The sequence below is a fragment of the Bison bison genome, unplaced genomic scaffold, assembly GCF_000754665.1.
Source record: "Bison bison bison isolate TAMUID 2011002044 unplaced genomic scaffold, Bison_UMD1.0 scf7180017864503, whole genome shotgun sequence".
NCBI lineage: Eukaryota > Metazoa > Chordata > Mammalia > Artiodactyla > Bovidae > Bison > Bison bison.
In genome coordinates, this window is record NW_011495061.1 from 1,680,331 (window position 1) to 1,696,702 (window position 16,372).

The 16,372-nt window shown below is 47.4% G+C and overlaps 1 pseudogene; it reads right to left on the reverse strand.

Moving 5' to 3' along the window:
* Nucleotides 1-9,261: 9,261 nt before the first annotated feature.
* Nucleotides 9,262-10,240, reverse strand: LOC104980512 (annotated as a pseudogene).
* Nucleotides 10,241-16,372: the final 6,132 nt, after the last annotated feature.

Here is a 16,372-nt window from a genome sequence, read left to right on the forward strand (position 1 = left end):
GGTCAAACAGCGGCTGCTCTTCCCCCACGTCCCCCGACCATCTCTGGGGGCCGCCTCCCGCAGAGCGAGCCCCTCAAGCCTCCATCGCCCTGCCCTCCTCCCACCTGGCCTTCCCCCTTGACACCGACGCGCACACGTGACAAGTGCCCTCTCGCCTCAGGTGAGGCTCGGCTTAAACGCCACCTCTCCCAGGAGGGCAGACCAGCGCCTCCCCTGCCCTGCCGCCCATCAACGGGGAGACCGCGGGCACGCAACACTCACAGACTCGCTCCAGCGCACAGGCGTGCTAGACAGCACGCAGACCACAGCTGTATCTGCAGTCAGGACCCCGAGGCCACACGGGCAGCACCCTCAAAGGTGTGGCCGCCAGATGGCGAGGATGCTCGCCCTTCAGCAGGTGGAGCCACACAGGGCCAGCGGAGGGGTGGGGGGTGGGGGGGTGGGCCTCTCCAGAGAGGAGCCACCTCTCTGGAGGAGAGCCACAGAAAGTAAGAAAACAAGACGAGTCCTATCGCTTGAGAAGGCAGCAAGGAATGGCCACAGTGCGCCAAGGGGCTTCCCTGCTGGCTCAGCTGGCAAACAATCTGCCTGCAATGCAGGAGACCCTGCTTCGATCCCTGGGTTGGGATGATCCCCTGGAGAAGGGAAAGGCTACCCACTCCAGTATCCTTGGGCTTCCCTTGTCTCAGCTGGTAAAGAATCCACCTGCAATGCAGGAGACCTGGGTTCAATCCCTGGGTTGGGAACATCCCCTAGAGAAGGGAACAGCTACCCACTCCAGTATTCTGGCCTGGAGAATTCCATGGACTGTACAGTCCATGGGGTCGCAAAGAGTCAGACACGACCACACGACTTTCACTTTCACAGTATGCCAGGCCCAGTGGTCAGGCAGGGAAAAATAAAGGCACAAGCCAGACCCTAACTCACAATTCTGAGTTCCTGCACGTGGCCTGGAACAGTAAATAACCATCAGCTTGTGAAAGTGAAATTTCACCACACTGCTAAGAGAGTAAACCAGCAAGCCTGCTACTACGCATAGGCGAATTAGGGTCCAGGACCCACACCAGCGACCTGGGCCTCAGCTGGAGCAGCAGTCCACCCCCAGCACACACTCTGGGGGCGGGCCTGCCTACCACACCTGAACAGACAGCCTAGCTCAACTTCTCTATTGGGTGCTGAATAAACACGATCATGTTTTTAAACATTCTCTCATGTTCCACCGGGAACATCGCACTCCACACCCCGGGGCAAACTCTGAGCTGCCCCGACAGGCTCCCGCAGGGGCAGGCAAGGCACAGGGACAGGGCCTCCAGGGGGACAGAAAGCACAGCGGGGATTCGGCCTTCCAGGAAGCACAGCGCATTAGTCAGTGAACAGCATGCAACAGCTGAGAAGCCCAAGTAAATGACATTATATCCCTACGTCTTCACATCAAGACAGACTCCTGATGGACCTGAGATTTGCACACATACAGAGCACTGTAAAAATACATGAGGATGACACGAGCATTGTTCTTAAATGCTCGATGTGAAGGAAGACCTTCTCTAAGGAAGAAACGCCACTCCACACGCTAAATCTATGGTACTGTTTGTCATTAACTTATTTAAGAATTATAAGTTTGATCCCATAAAAATTAAAACTTTATACACAGAAAAACATTATATCCAAGGTTTAAGAAGGTGACAGTGGAAATATCTGTAACACTGCAAAACCAGCTATTTGTAAAAGCTCTCAAAAATAATTTTAAAACATCAACAATCAAATAGAATAATTAGGAAATAAAAACATATTTTAAACATAACTTCATTTTTACTCATTTTTAGGGAAAAAAAGCAATACAAAAGCAATGGCAGGTTTTAACCTGACTGGCAAATCTACCCTCAGGTAACAGGCTGAGGTGAGGACGGGCAGCAGCTGCCTTCATGCACTGGTGTGCTCTCCTCAGAGGGCGGTTTGCAAATCACTATAAAAATTCACAGTGTACACGAACTTTGATCAACCCTCCTAGCAATTTAACCTGCAAACGTTACTGGCACACATGTAAGTATACGCACCCAATGCTGCTTCAATTACCAAAAAAAGTCGAAAACAACCTACATGGCCATTAAACTACATGACAGCGAAGTAACTTCAGGACACTCATCACAGGGAGGATCACAGAGAACTGCTTTAAAGTGCAGGAGACCCATCTGTACTGACTGAACTGCCGCCACACAGTGCTCGGCGCGGCGGGGGCGCCGCAGGGGTTCAGCACGCTCCAGAACGCGTGCAAACAAGAAGAGGGCACACCTCTGTGACTCACGCACAGAGCAGGGCTCTGCAAGGCCACTGAGAAGAGTCAGACCGGGCGGTGAGCAGCAGGCGGAAAGGCCACAGACGCTGCTTTTACTTGAATTTTTATATTCTCCTGTTTGAATTATTATCCAAGTACAACAAATAACCTCTCACTCTTTTAGACTAAGACACTAACGAAGCTACTCCACAACATAAGTTTTTAAATACAGCTCAACAAAGCCAAGAATAAGTTCATGACATGTGTGACTGGGAGGAAGAGAGCAGTAAGTGCCAGCCAAAAAGCACAGGCAGGCTTTGATTTTTACAGGCTGCTGGTTTCCACTTACTGCACTGGAAAGTATCTTTTCCCTTTCAGCATCTACGGGCCTGGACAAGTCAGGGATTCCCAGCAGCAGTTACACACTAGATTTACAAAAGGCACTCAGACAGACAGTGACTAACCCTCCTGTCCTAACGCAGACCTGCTGCTCTCAGCGCCACTCTCTCACCTCCACAGCGGGGACACTAACCCTTGCATCGATAAGTAAACTAGAGCAAACCTCAGCAGACTTCTCTATTTGACCTTTGACCTTCAGGCACATTATCTTATCTGCTCTGAAGATTAAATATGGCCAAACTTCACAAATACCATTAATGAAGATTTTTTTCAAGGGGGAAAAAAATGCCTTCTTCATGCAAATGAATTTAGTGGTAACAAAATGAACTTTAAAAAAAAAGTCATATAGAGTTTAAAGTAGATTTCATTAACCATCAGAATTTTTTAAAAATGCATAGTCAAAAATTTGACTATAGATTAAACTAAGTTTACATAACATGACAATTTACATAAAGACAAACACTCAAACTGACTGCTAACCACTTAAAAAGAACTTCAGCATGTTTATTAAAACCTTTATTTTAAAAAATAACGTGAGATTTTCTGTTTTATCTATATGGGCTATTTTCTACTAGAAATTTACCCCACTTACTAATATAAACAGACTCAGTCTTACATCTGTTTCAAGTTATGCACAAACAATACTAATACTTTGACATAATTTGAAGAATATTCAAGTAAAATACTTTGAGTTAATTAAAATTAACAGAAGTTTTGTGAATAATGTACAACCTATGATCTCTGGATTTTTCCTTCTTTTATAGACCTATAAGAAAAAACTTTTATGAAAGATACAATGGCGACCAGCTTCACACACAGGCAAACACAATCAAAGGGGCAAAAAACACAGTCGTAGGTGCTCACTCTGGCAGCACGTATCTTAAAACTGCGGGCTTCCCTGGGGGCTCAGATGGTAAAGAATCTGCCTGCAACGCAGGAGATTGGGTTCGATCCCTGGGTCAGGGAGAGCCCCTGGAGAAGGAAATGGTAACCCACTCCAGTACTCTTGCCTGGAGAATTCCATGGACAGAGGAGCCTGGCGGGCTACAGTCCATGGGGTCGCAGAGAGTCGGGCACAATTGAGCAACTAACACTTTCACATCCTAAAACTGGAACAAAATAGAGTGACAAATTACGAAAATCACATTTATAAAACAATGCACTATGAGCCGCCCCAATTCAAAATCTACATAGAAAAAAGGCATTTATGCTGACTTAAAAATAAAATTTATGCTCATTTAAAGTACCACAATAAAATGTAACAGTGTATATTCCATTACAGTAAATTCCAAAAGACCTGCTGTTCTTACACCAGAACTGTGTGGTAGTTACGGCAGTTGCACTAGCAAAATCCTAGAAACAAACTGCACAAGTCCATCTAAGCAACAGAAAAGTAGCCGTGGGATATCACGCATCCATGAAGAGAAGCCACACGTCAAGGTGCTGGCGTGGAGTCGCCACTGAGACACGTGCTGAGGAGAAGAGCAGCTTTCCTGGTGGTTTAAAATGTCAGGGGGACGCGTTTATCTATATTTACTCTAGTTTTGGAAACCCTGAGGAAGCTGGTAATAATTTTGGAAAGCTTGAGGAAGCTGGTAACAGTGGGGAAGTTTGGGATCTTAGTGAGAGGAAGGCTTCATTATATATGCCCATTAGAATAATCTGTTTTAAAAACTTTTTCCAATTTAAAAAAAGAAACTTTTTCAGGGCCACTGACTGGAGATTAGAGACGGAAACATCATCAGACTTAAGGAAGGTGAGTGATAATCTAAACACCTCATTGGCAAGAATTATCTTTCTCATTACGAAGTTTCAGAAACAGAAGCCCAGAAAAGATGAGGGACTATGCTGCAGACAGCTGGTTACAGAGATGAGCATTTTGTCAAGTCCCCATTATACTTTTTACAGTTCCACCTTTCACAGTAAAGACGGGCTACAAGCTGTGCTGCCTGCTAACCCACCAGGGTTGCCAACACTCCTTCTAAAGTTAAAGGGAACATTTCTTACAACTGCCGTAAGAAAATCAACTCAAAAAGACACAGGACTGCTAAAGCCACCCTTCCAGTGCCTGCAAGACAGGGTCCTCACCTTGCCCAACGGTGGAATGAGAGCTTACGCAAAGCTTTAGAAACAACACAAGACGTGCGGGCTACACAACATCCAGACCAGGGCTCACATACTTGAGCTTCGTGCTTTACGCTAAATGACCCGAGTCTCTGAGCCCTGATTCCTACCTCCGCAGGCTGCTAGCGTCTCTGCCTCACAGAGCGGGAGTCAGGAAGAAGCAAGAGCACACAGCAAGCAGGCAGACAGACCCCGAGATACGGCCCGGCTTACGGCCACGAACAAGCAGAAAAGCAGAAACCCCTGGAAAGCGCCCTCGGAGGCCGAGGCTGCCTGCCGCAGCCCTCTGTGACCTGCGCACGCAGCTGCTTAGGCAGCAGGGCTGCGCAGCCCAGGGGACACGCCAAAGTCGACGTGCACAGGGTGACCGAGCAATCCAGCTTCTTTCTGAAATCTATCCTAAAAATAATTATAAACCACTGGCTAAAAAGATGTTCACAACAGGAGAGAAATAAACTACTGCTGCTGCTGCTGCTAAGTCGCTTCAGTCATGTCCGACCCTGTGCGACCCCATAGACGGCAGGCCACGAGGCTCCCCCATCCCTGGGATTCTCCAGGCAAGAACACTGGAGTGGGTTGCCATTTCCTTCTCCAATGCATGAAAGTGAAAAGTGAGAGTGAAGCCGCTCAGTCGTGTCCGACTCTTTGCGACCCCATGGACTGCAGCCTACCAGGCTCCTCCATCCATGGGATTTTCCAGGCAAGAGTACTGGAATGGGGTGCCATTGCCTTCTCCGGAAATAATCTACAAGCCCCAAAATAAAGCATGAACACAAACACTTCATACACAGCTCATACAGAGAAGGATGAGGTACTATGGTAATTATGCACGGTAATTTTTTTTTATAGGAGTCTGTTTTTTAATTAAAAAAAAAAAAAAAAAAAAAACCTCTTAATTCATGTTTGGCTGTGCGGGCCCTTCGTTACCACACGGGCTCTTCTCTAGTTGCGCTGCGCAGGCTTCAGCAGTTGCGGCTCCCAGGCCCAGGGCAGAGGCTCAGGCACTGGGGCACGTGGGCTTAGTCACTCTGCAGCATGTAATTTCAGAAAACAGACTGAACAACTGGACCCTCGGCTTTGGGGGAGTATATATGAATGCCTCGTGGTCAGTCCACAGGAGAGAGTCTCAGCTACAGCAAATAAAACCACAAAACCAGTACCAAAGGTCCGAGGTCCTCCAACAAGCCCCAGTTCTCCAGGGAGCTCTGCTCTGCTACCGCCTCTGGGTCAGAACGACTGTCTGCACTCGAAGACACGCAGACGCGTATTCTGGCTGGCCACGCCACTCTGTTGCTCCTCTGAACGCCGGCGTCCCTTGGAGTTCCGTCCTGAGCCCACGCGTCTTCTCAGCAGAACACTTGCCAGCACGTTGTGCAATTTCAACTACCTACTGATGGGCCAGCGGAGCGGACTCCCAGCCTCTCCCTGAAGCTGCTCCTGCCGACTGCACATCCCCAGCATTTCACAAAGCACGTCCTAGGGACTCCTCAGCGCCTCGGATCATGTCCACTCCTGTCGTCCCGGACTGACACCTGATGTGCCTGCCGAGGGTCCCCGCAGATCTCATCAACTCTAGCTCCTCACCAGCGCTGGAGCCCTCCCCTCGGGGCCGGCCACCTGCCTCAGGCCCCCACTACTCTGCGCAACTACAGCAGCTTCTCACCTGGGGTCTGGCCCTGCACCGCCCCTGAGGGACGAGCTCCTCACAGGCCCCCTTTGTGAGCTGGCCCGACTGCCGTCCCCCCAGCCTCGTCTCTGTAAGTGACAGCCACTTTCTCATGGTCGGAAAACTCTGCCCATGGCTTCTTACTGGTGGCAACAATGTTCAATCAGAAACCTGTCAAGAACCCAGCCCAGCACACAGAGCCGAGGGCACCAACACGGGGCTCGAGGGCAGGTTGCAGGGCAGGTACTAGAGGAGGAGGAGAACTAGCTTCCGCCTGCGTCCTCGCACCAGACTGCCCAAGGCAGAAATACACTTTCTGTCCTCTCCTACTTCACCCTCTCCCCCAGCCTGCCCTGTGACCGTCAAGATTCCCAAATCACTCACTCCCCAGTATATTCCCCGCTGTGCTCCAAAGGTGGCTGGATTAAAAAGGTAAAATGATCTAAGTGAATTCAAACTGCTGCAAATAAATGACAGCCCTTCCTGCTTCTAAGGCTTTTTTGAGGAAGATGGCTAACTCCTAACGATTCAGGTCAGACTCTGCACGTACGCCTGTTTTCAAGCAGCATAAGGTAACAGCTCACTCAGGAAGCCTTGCCCGGCGGAAGGGAATTTTAAGTCCGTTCCCTAGTTCGCCAGTTTGCTCTGCTGTTTCCAGTTCACCAGTTTCTTTCCTTCTTACAGCTCCACACTGGTGGGCTACACCTAAAGCTCGGACTGGACCATCAAACAGGGCAGAAGGGACAACGCCTGATGCTCAGACGCTCAACAGGCACTGCACGTTCTCCCTGCTCTCCTGTGCCACTAGCTATGGGGAAGCCAGCTGCCGTGTCAGGAGCACGCTCAAGCAGCCCTGAAGACGTCCAAGGGGCAGGGAACGGACACCTCCCACCAAGACCCAGCTCCAACCTCCAGGCACAGACACGAGCCAGCCCCAGAACGGAGCCCCCAGCACCAAACAATGGTTTCCTGGTTTCCAACACCTAGGCCTCCGAGAGACTGCCGCACCAGCCCTCAGGTATCTGGCCCCACAGAGAGTGAAACTGCACTGCTTTAAGCCACTAGATGCAGAAATAGACAACTAGACCTTCATTCATTGGAAATTAAGAGACTGGTGAAGCAAGAGATCATGACCATTCAGATGAACACAATTTAAATGGAGTAATGTTTTGCAACCTAGTTTCCATTAAAAATGACATTCTGATACAGATGATGAACAGACATCAGTCAGTAATGAGTATGAAAACACACAGATCATGACCTCTTTAAACAGCTGTACAGTACCCCACTGTACTGTTACATCACCATTTGTTTAACAGATCTTCTACTGTTAAACATTCAGGCTGTTTCAAATTTTTCAATAACACAAGCAATGCCACAACCGTCTGCTCTTCTTTCCCAGGCATCTATGCCAGACACCTGTTACATCGGTTTATTAGAATACATCTCTAAAAACAGAACTGCTGGATTTAGCAGGGCCGCGCCTGTTTGTGACTCTGGGTACTTGCCGTTAAACTGTGCCCCAGGTAGACCGTGCCAATTCATGATGCCACCCACACCCCCACAGGTATTTCCATCTTTAGCTCGGTCAGCACTGAAGGTGATGGACTCTGGGACACTGGACAGAAGTGCCTGCTCCTGCCCTCGTGCTCACAGGTGGCAGAGGAGACGGAACGCGTGAAGAGGCCGTGGTCGGAGAACAAGTCGTGGGCAAAGAACAACACACTTAACTTCCAAACTCCTAGGTGCCCGCATTCTTTGAAGTTATAAGAAAAAGGGAAAATCACAGAGGAAAACTCTTCACTGCTTTTGCAATAATCTCTTTTGAGGGCTCTTCTACAGTCCTATGAGATGACTAGTTTATTACCTCAGTTAAGAGACCTAGTTGGCAACTAACTCTGTAACTCCAGAAAATCAGGGCACACAAGTGTGCAAAGTCAGACAGGACAAGGGAAGGCAAGCGAAGCAGGTGCCGGACACGCTGAAGGAGGCGCTCACTCTCAGGACCAGGCAGCCCCTGGAGTCCGCCTTAAGCCCTGCGCCTGCGTCCCCAGTCAGCGCCTCCTTGATGCTGTGCCCCAAGTCTGCTGGTCGCCTCAGCCTTTGAGGCCCAAGGACAACTCCAAAGTCTCAGCCCTTCCACTCTGCTTACTGTCCCCGAGAACTAGACCAAGACCTTTTGGCTTTATCTGCGACGGGGAACTCAGATTTCTGGTCTCATACGTGAAAGCTACAGATAATCACATTCAAGAGGACAGACTGGGGCCAGTGGGAAAAACGGTAAGGTAATAATATCAGTCCTGACAGTAAATTTTAACATCTGATCTTGGAAAACATTCTGCTTCCCTTGAGTCAGGCCTGTAAGAGACAGCTTACGCTGCAATGCAATGTACACAGAGTACAGAACAACACAGTGTCAGCTTTTCAAAGTGAAACAGCACATGTTCTTAAGTTAAAATATTTACGGTAAGACCTTCAATTATACAACAGAGGGCAGCTGTATAAAGCTAACCAGTCAGAGGGCTTGCAGTCTTAAGAGCAGTCTAGATTTAGGCACAGAGAAGGCAATGGCACCCCACTCCAGTACTCCTGCCTGGAAAATCCCAAGGATGGAGGAGCCTGGCAGGCTGCAGTCCATGGGGTCGCTAAGAGTCAGACACGACTGAGCAACTTCACTTTCACTTTCCACTTTCAATCACTGGAGAAGGAAATGGCAACCCACTCCAGTGTTCTTGCCTGGAGAATCCCAGGGACGGGGGAGCCTGGTGGGCTGCCGTCTATGGGGTCGCACGGAGTCGGAGACGACTGAAGCGACTTAGCAGCAGCAGCAGCAGACTTAGGCAAAGGCAAAATTAAAATTCCAGCAGTGGGCTTCGGGAAGCTCTACAGTAAAACCTGCTCTGTGAACCAGTGGCACCCTAACACCCAAACCAGAAAAAGGTATCACAGGAGGTGAAACCTACAGACAATTCTCCCCTGAACACAGGCCAAGAACCCCCAAATAAAACACTATAAACTGAATGCAACAATGTATAAAAAGAATTATATATCACAACCAAGTGGGACTTATGCTGGGTATGCAGGGTGGGTTCAGCATTTATCAGGTTGGTGAAAAGTAACTGCTGTTTCGGGCTATACATTTTAAATTGTTACAACTAGGCTCAAACACATCTTTATTAATCAAAACAGGAACCATTACAATAACACATTTTTGCCAAAAATAAATAACTCTGTTTTCCATGGCAAAAAAATCCACGCTTGGGGATTCGACGAACTCTTGGAAGGCGTTTTCTGCATCCTGCTGGTTGTGGAAGCATTTTCGCTGCCAACAGGTGTTGAGACGTTTGAAGAAGCGGTAGCAGGTGAGCGAGAGGTTGGGCGAATGTGGAGGACGAGGCAAAACTTTGCAGCTCAATTTGGTCAACGTCTGATGTGTTGCTTGTGCGATGGGCGGCCGGGCACTGCTGGGGAGAAGAGGCGGGCCCTTTCTGTTGACCATTGCCGGCTGCGGTGTTCAGTGCACCTCATCCACCTGCTGAGCGTACTTCTCAGATGTGATGGTTTCGCCAGGATTCGGATTCCAGCAAATCCATTACAGGTGCAGTCAATCAGACAGGCAGCAGACCACCAAACAGTGACCATGACCTTTTTTTTGGTGCAAGTTTGGCTTTGGGAAGTGTTTTGGAGCTTCTTCTTGGTCCAAATACTGAGCTGGTCATCGCTAGTTAGTTGTATAAAATCCACTTTTCATGGCAAGCCAAAATCCAATCAAGAAATGGTTACTTGTTGCACAGAATAAGAGAAGATGACATTTCAAAACAACAATTTTTTTGATTTGCAGTCGGCTCATGAGGGGCTTCCCTGGTGGCTCAGACAGTAAAGAATCCGCCTGCAATGCAGGAGACCTGGGTTCAATCCCTGGGTTGGAAAGATCCCCTGGAGGAGGGCATGACAACCCACTCCAGTATTCTTGCCTGGAGAATCCCGCGGACAGAGGAGCCTGGAGGGACTGCAGTCCATGGGGTCGAAAAAAGTCAGACACGACTGAACGACTAAGCACACATACAGCGTGTGAGGCGCTCACTTATCGAGCTTTTTCAACTTCAAGGATCCTCTCAACCAGTCACTGTCAACTTCTGATGAGCGGCCACCGCGCTCCTCGTCTACAAGGCTCTGGGCAGCTTCTGGTTCTTTTGCAGAAAGCACTGTACATTTGTTAGCAGTTCCTCGGCCAAATGCATTGTTGATGTTGTGAGTTGTCTCTGCAGCTTTATGAAGCATTTTGAACTCTAATTAAAAGAAATTCACTCAAATTTGCTTTTTGTCTAACATCATTTCCCTAGTCTAAAATAAATATAAACCTGCAAGTAATGAGTTGTTAGTGAAAAAAACATAAGACTTAAATGATGCATAACACAGACACATTTAAGAATGCATTCCAATACCAAATGGCAAAGTTCAACAATGCAAAACTGCAATTACTTTTGCACCAACCTAATAAAACACTTGGTATAATCCATTATAACAACAGACTAAAGAAAAAGCATATAATCACACCAGTGCTCAGCTCCTCAGTCACACCCAACTCTGCGACCCCACGGGCGGTAGCCCGCCAGGCCTCTGTCCGTGGTATTCCCTAAGCAAGACACTGGGGCGGGCTGCCGTCTCCTACTTCAGGGGCCTCCCTGATGCAGGGGTTGAACCCACGTCTTCTGTCTCCTGCACTGACAGGCAGATTCTTTCCCACTAGCATCTTGTGGGAAGCAACCCCTCCAGGGGCTGCTCTTTTGATTTACACATTCAACACAATCCCAGTCAAAACCAGTAAATCCATACAACACAAGAGAACACAGCCAATACTGCAGGTAACCATGGTAGCGGTGTTAGTTGCTAAGTCGTATCTGACTCTCGAGACCCCATGGACTACAGCCCGCCAAGCTCCTCTGTCCATGGGATTCTCCAGGCAAGAATACTGGAGTGGGCTGCCATTTCCTTCTCCAATAACAACCATAAATGGAGCATAACCTTTAATAACTGTGAATTACTATACATCTGCAATTTATGTAATATTGTTCATTTAACTATACTTAAAAAAACCTGATGTAACAAATACACTTAAAACACAATGGTTTTTTTTAAAGAAAGGAAAAGCACAGTACGTTACTTTGTGATTATCAACAAAGTGACTCTAAGGTTGCTATGAAAGGGCAAAAGACTCAAAAAAGCCAACACGATGCTGAAGAAAAATATGAACAAAGTCAGAGGACTGACACTACCCAACTCTGAGACTTACTCTAAAGCTCCAGAAATGAATACAATGTGGCACTGGCAAAAACAGCGCCAAACAAACCAAAAACCCCAGACAGAGAGATCCATGAACCAGGATACCAAGCCCAGAAACAGACACACGACTGAGCCGACTGACCTTTGACGAGAGCAAAGACAATCCAATGGAGAAAGGACAGCTTTTCAACAAACGTGCTGAGACTGGACACTCACGTGCCAAAACAGAAAAAATGGCACCCCACTCCAGTACTCCTGCCTGGAGAATCCCATGGACGGAGGAGCCCGGTAGGCTGCAGTCCATGGGGTCGCTGAGGGTCGGACACGACTGAGCGACTTCAGTTTCATGCACTGGAGAAGGAAATGGCAACCCACTCCAGTGTTCTTGCCTGGAGAATCCCATGGACGGGGGAGCCTGGTGGACTGCCGTCTCTGGGGTCGCACAGAGTCAGACACATCTGAAGCGACTTAGCAGCAGCAGCAGCAGACACAGACCTTAACACAGTTCACAAAAATTACCCCAAAATAGACCATAGACGAAAAGGTAAAATACAGAATTATAAAACTACTAGAAGTTAACACAGGAGAAAAGCCAGGTGACATCCTGTTTGGCATGACTTTTTTTAAAAAAGAATTTGATTTATTTTTTGGCTATGCTGGCTCTGTGCTGCTTCACAAGCTTTTCTCTAGTTTCGGCAAGTGGGGGCTACTCTCTAGTCGCCCTGCGTGGGCCGCTCTCTGCAGCGGCTTCTCCTGTCGTGGAGCACGGGCTCTAGGGTGTTCAGGCTTCAGCAGCTGCAGCGTGAAGGCGCAGCAGTTGTGGTTCCCGGGCCACAGAGCACAGGCTCAGCACTCGTAGGTCATGGGCTTAGTCGCGCCAAGGCATGTGGGATCCTCCCAGACCAGGGATCGAACTCATGTCTCCTCCATCAGCAGGCAGGTTCTTTACCTCTGAGCCACCAGGGAAGCCCTGGCATGACTTTTTAGATGCAACACAAGACAATTCATGCAAGAAAAAAACTGATAAAACTGGACTTCACTACAATTAAGAACTTCTGCTCTGCAAAAGACAGTATTAAGAAAATGAGAAGTTATAAACTGAGGCAAGATATATGCAAAAAACATATCTGAAAAAGGAGTTCACATATACAAAATATATAAAAGTACATTAAAAATGTATGTAAGGAACTGTTGAAACTTAACAGTAAGAAAACAACCTGATTAAAATATAGAATAAAGACCTGAACAGACACCTCAACAAAGCAGCTAGATCTAAGTAAGCACCTATGAAAAGATGCTCCGCGTCACATGTCATCAGGGAAATGGGAACTAAAGCGGCGAGGCCCACCACACACCCACCAGAAAGGCCACATGTGAACCTCCAACACCAAACGCCGACAAGGACGTGGAGTAACAGAAGCCCCCACTGCTGGTGCAAACGCAAAACGGGACGGCCACTCTGAAGAAGATGGCAACCACTCCAGTATTCCTGCCTGGAGAATCCATGGACAGAGGAGCCCGGTGGGCTGAAGTCCATGGTTTTGCAAAGAGTCGGACATGCCTGAAGTGACTTGGCACGAACGCACAGCCACTTTGGAAGACAGTTTTTCAGTCAACTACAAAACTGAACATAGTCTTATCAGACAATCCAGCAATCCCACTCCTTGATATCCACCCAAAGGAGCGGAACACCATATCCACGCAGGGCCTGCACGTGGATGTCGACGGCGGCTTTATTCACAACTGATGCTAAAACTTGGAAGCAACCAAGATGTGCTTCCGAAGGTGAAGGGACGAACGAACTGTGGTCCATCCAGACAACGGAGTATATTCAGCAACTGGAGGCGGGGAGAAGCTATGAGGCCACAAAAGGGATTCCCTAGTGGCCCAGTGGTTAAGCCTCTGCCTTCCAATGCAGGTGCAAGGGTTTGATCCCTGGTTGGGGGACTAAGGTCCCACATGATGTGGGGTGCATCCAGAAAAAAAAATTAGACCACAAAAGACATGAAACAATCTTAGAAGAAAATTCCTAAATTCAAGGAACCAGTTTCAAAAGATCAAAACCCACAGAATGTACAACACCTGCAGTGAGCTCTGATATAAGCTGACTTAACAATAATGTATCAGCATCAATCCATCAATTGTAGCAAATGTACCACATAACAGCAAGATGGAGGAGATGAGACAGGAAACAAAGGCGCTGCAGAGAGGGAGTGTGCTTCCCAGCAGTTTTTTCTGCAAGCGTACAACTGCTCTAATAAAATAGTTTGCTAATAGAAAATAAGGTTTAAAAAAAATCAAGCTATCAAAGCTTACAAAAAGGCAAGGAAGACCCCTGCATGCATTTAAGCACGCTGCTAAGTGAGAGAAGCCAGCTGAAAAGACTACACTGTGTGATTCCGACGACACGACATCCTGGAAGCGCAACCGAACCTACAGGCAGGGACAAGGCTGCTGGAGGCCAGAGATGGGCTGGGGCGGGGGGAGGGGCGGCGGGGGAGGCGCAGGGTAAGGGGGATGAGCAGGGGAAGCACAGGGCCACACACTATGCTCTACGACACTGCACTGGAGGATGCAAGTCATTGCACACGTCAGAACCCGCTCAATGCAACACAAAGAATGAACTTTAATGTACTGATATTGCTTTATCAATGCAACAAATGAACTGCACTAGGGCAAGATGTAGTGAACTTTCAGATGTACAAGGCGGATTTAGAAAAGGTAAAGGAACCAGATATCAAGTTGCCAACATCCATTGGATCATATAGAAGGCTAGGGCATTCCAGAACAACATCTACGTCTGCTTCATTGGCTGAACTAAGGCCTTTGACTGTGTGGATCACCACAAACTGTGGAAAATTGTTAAAGAGATGGGAATACCAGACCACCTGACCTGCCTCCTGAGAAATCTGTACGCAGGTCAAGAAGCAACAGTGAGAACCAGAAACAGAACAGACTGGTCCAAAATTGAGAAAGGAGTTTTTGTCAAGGCTGCAGTATTGTCACCCTGCTTATTTAACTTCTATGCAGACTACATCATGTGAAACCCTGGGCTGAATGAATCACAAGCAGGAACTGAGATTACGAGGAGAAACATCAACAACCTCAGATATGCAGATGATATCTGCAGAAAGTGAAGAGGAACTAAAGAGCCTCTTTTATCAAGAAGGTAAAAGAGGAGTGTGAAAAACCTGGCCTGAAACTCAACATTCAAAAAACTAAGATAATGGCATCTGGTCCCACCACTTCATGGCAAATAAAAGGGGGAAAAGTGGAAACAGTGACAGATTTTATTTTCTGGGCTCCAAAATCACTACAGGCAGTCAGTGCAGCCATGAAAGTAAAGACACTTGCTCCTTGGAGGAAGAGCTATGACCAACCTAGACAGTATGTTAAAAAGCAGGGACATCACTTTGCTGACAAAGGTCTATCTAGCCAAAGCCATGGTTCTTCCATTAGTCATGTACAGATGTGAGAATTGGACCATAAAGGCTGAGCGCCAAAGAACTGATGCTTTTGAACTGTGGTGTTGGAGAAGATTTGAGAGTCCCTTGGACTGCAAGATCCAACCAGTCCATCCTAAAGGAGATCAACCCTGAATATTCACTGGGAGGACTGATGCTGAAGCTCCAATACTCTGGCCATCTGATGGCAAGACCCAACTCACTGGAAAAGACCCTGATGCTGGGAAAGACTTGACGGCAGGAGGAGAAGGGGAAGACAGAGGATGAGATGGTTAGATGGCATCACAGACTCAATAGACATGAGTTTGAGCAAACTCTGGGAGATGATGAAGGACAGGGAAGCCTGGTATGCTACAGTCCATGGGGTGGCTAAGAGTTGGACATGACTGAGCGACTGAATAACAAGGCAAGATGCTAATAACAGCAGATTTCTAAACCTATAATCAAATGACCTCTAAGATATTCTTCTATGCACTACTGAGAAAAGAAAAAAATACTGCCAATAACTGTGTCATGTTATCAAGATGTACTCTGACTTCAGAAATACTAAGTGGAAACTGTAGTGACTTAGCACCAGAGGAATCCAGTATACACTGACACACGCAAATCCTCCCACCCACCTGGAATACTTGCTTCCCACCCACCCTCGTTCGACCCTTCAAGACCAAGCCCACCAACTCTGTCCTTTCCTGAGTCAGCTCCAAGGGAAATCTAGAATGTGGTACTTACTCTCTCTATGGTTATTTAAGGTTTAACTACATAAGTCTTATCTCCCCAACAAGATTACAAGGAGGGCATGAACTTTTCCTTACAATGTTTCAGATCCTTCAAAGAACCTTCACAAATAAATATATTAAATATTCATTTAATTTGAAGGAAAAATTTATATTCACTCAAAAAGTGGCAACCATTCAGTTTCCACTAAGCTTAAGAAAGAAGAGAAAGGACTTAAGTTGCAGAGAAAGAGAATTAAAGAAAATAAGCAAATTTGGGTGCTCAAATATCATTTAGCTGTTAGGAAACAAAATCAAAACAATGAAACTACATACCCACCAGAACAACAGAAGAATTTTCTTATTAAAAGGACTGACAATACTAAGTGCTGGCAAGAAGTGGAGCCCCTGAAACCCTCAGACGCTGCAGGTCTGCCTTCGAGGGGACGGG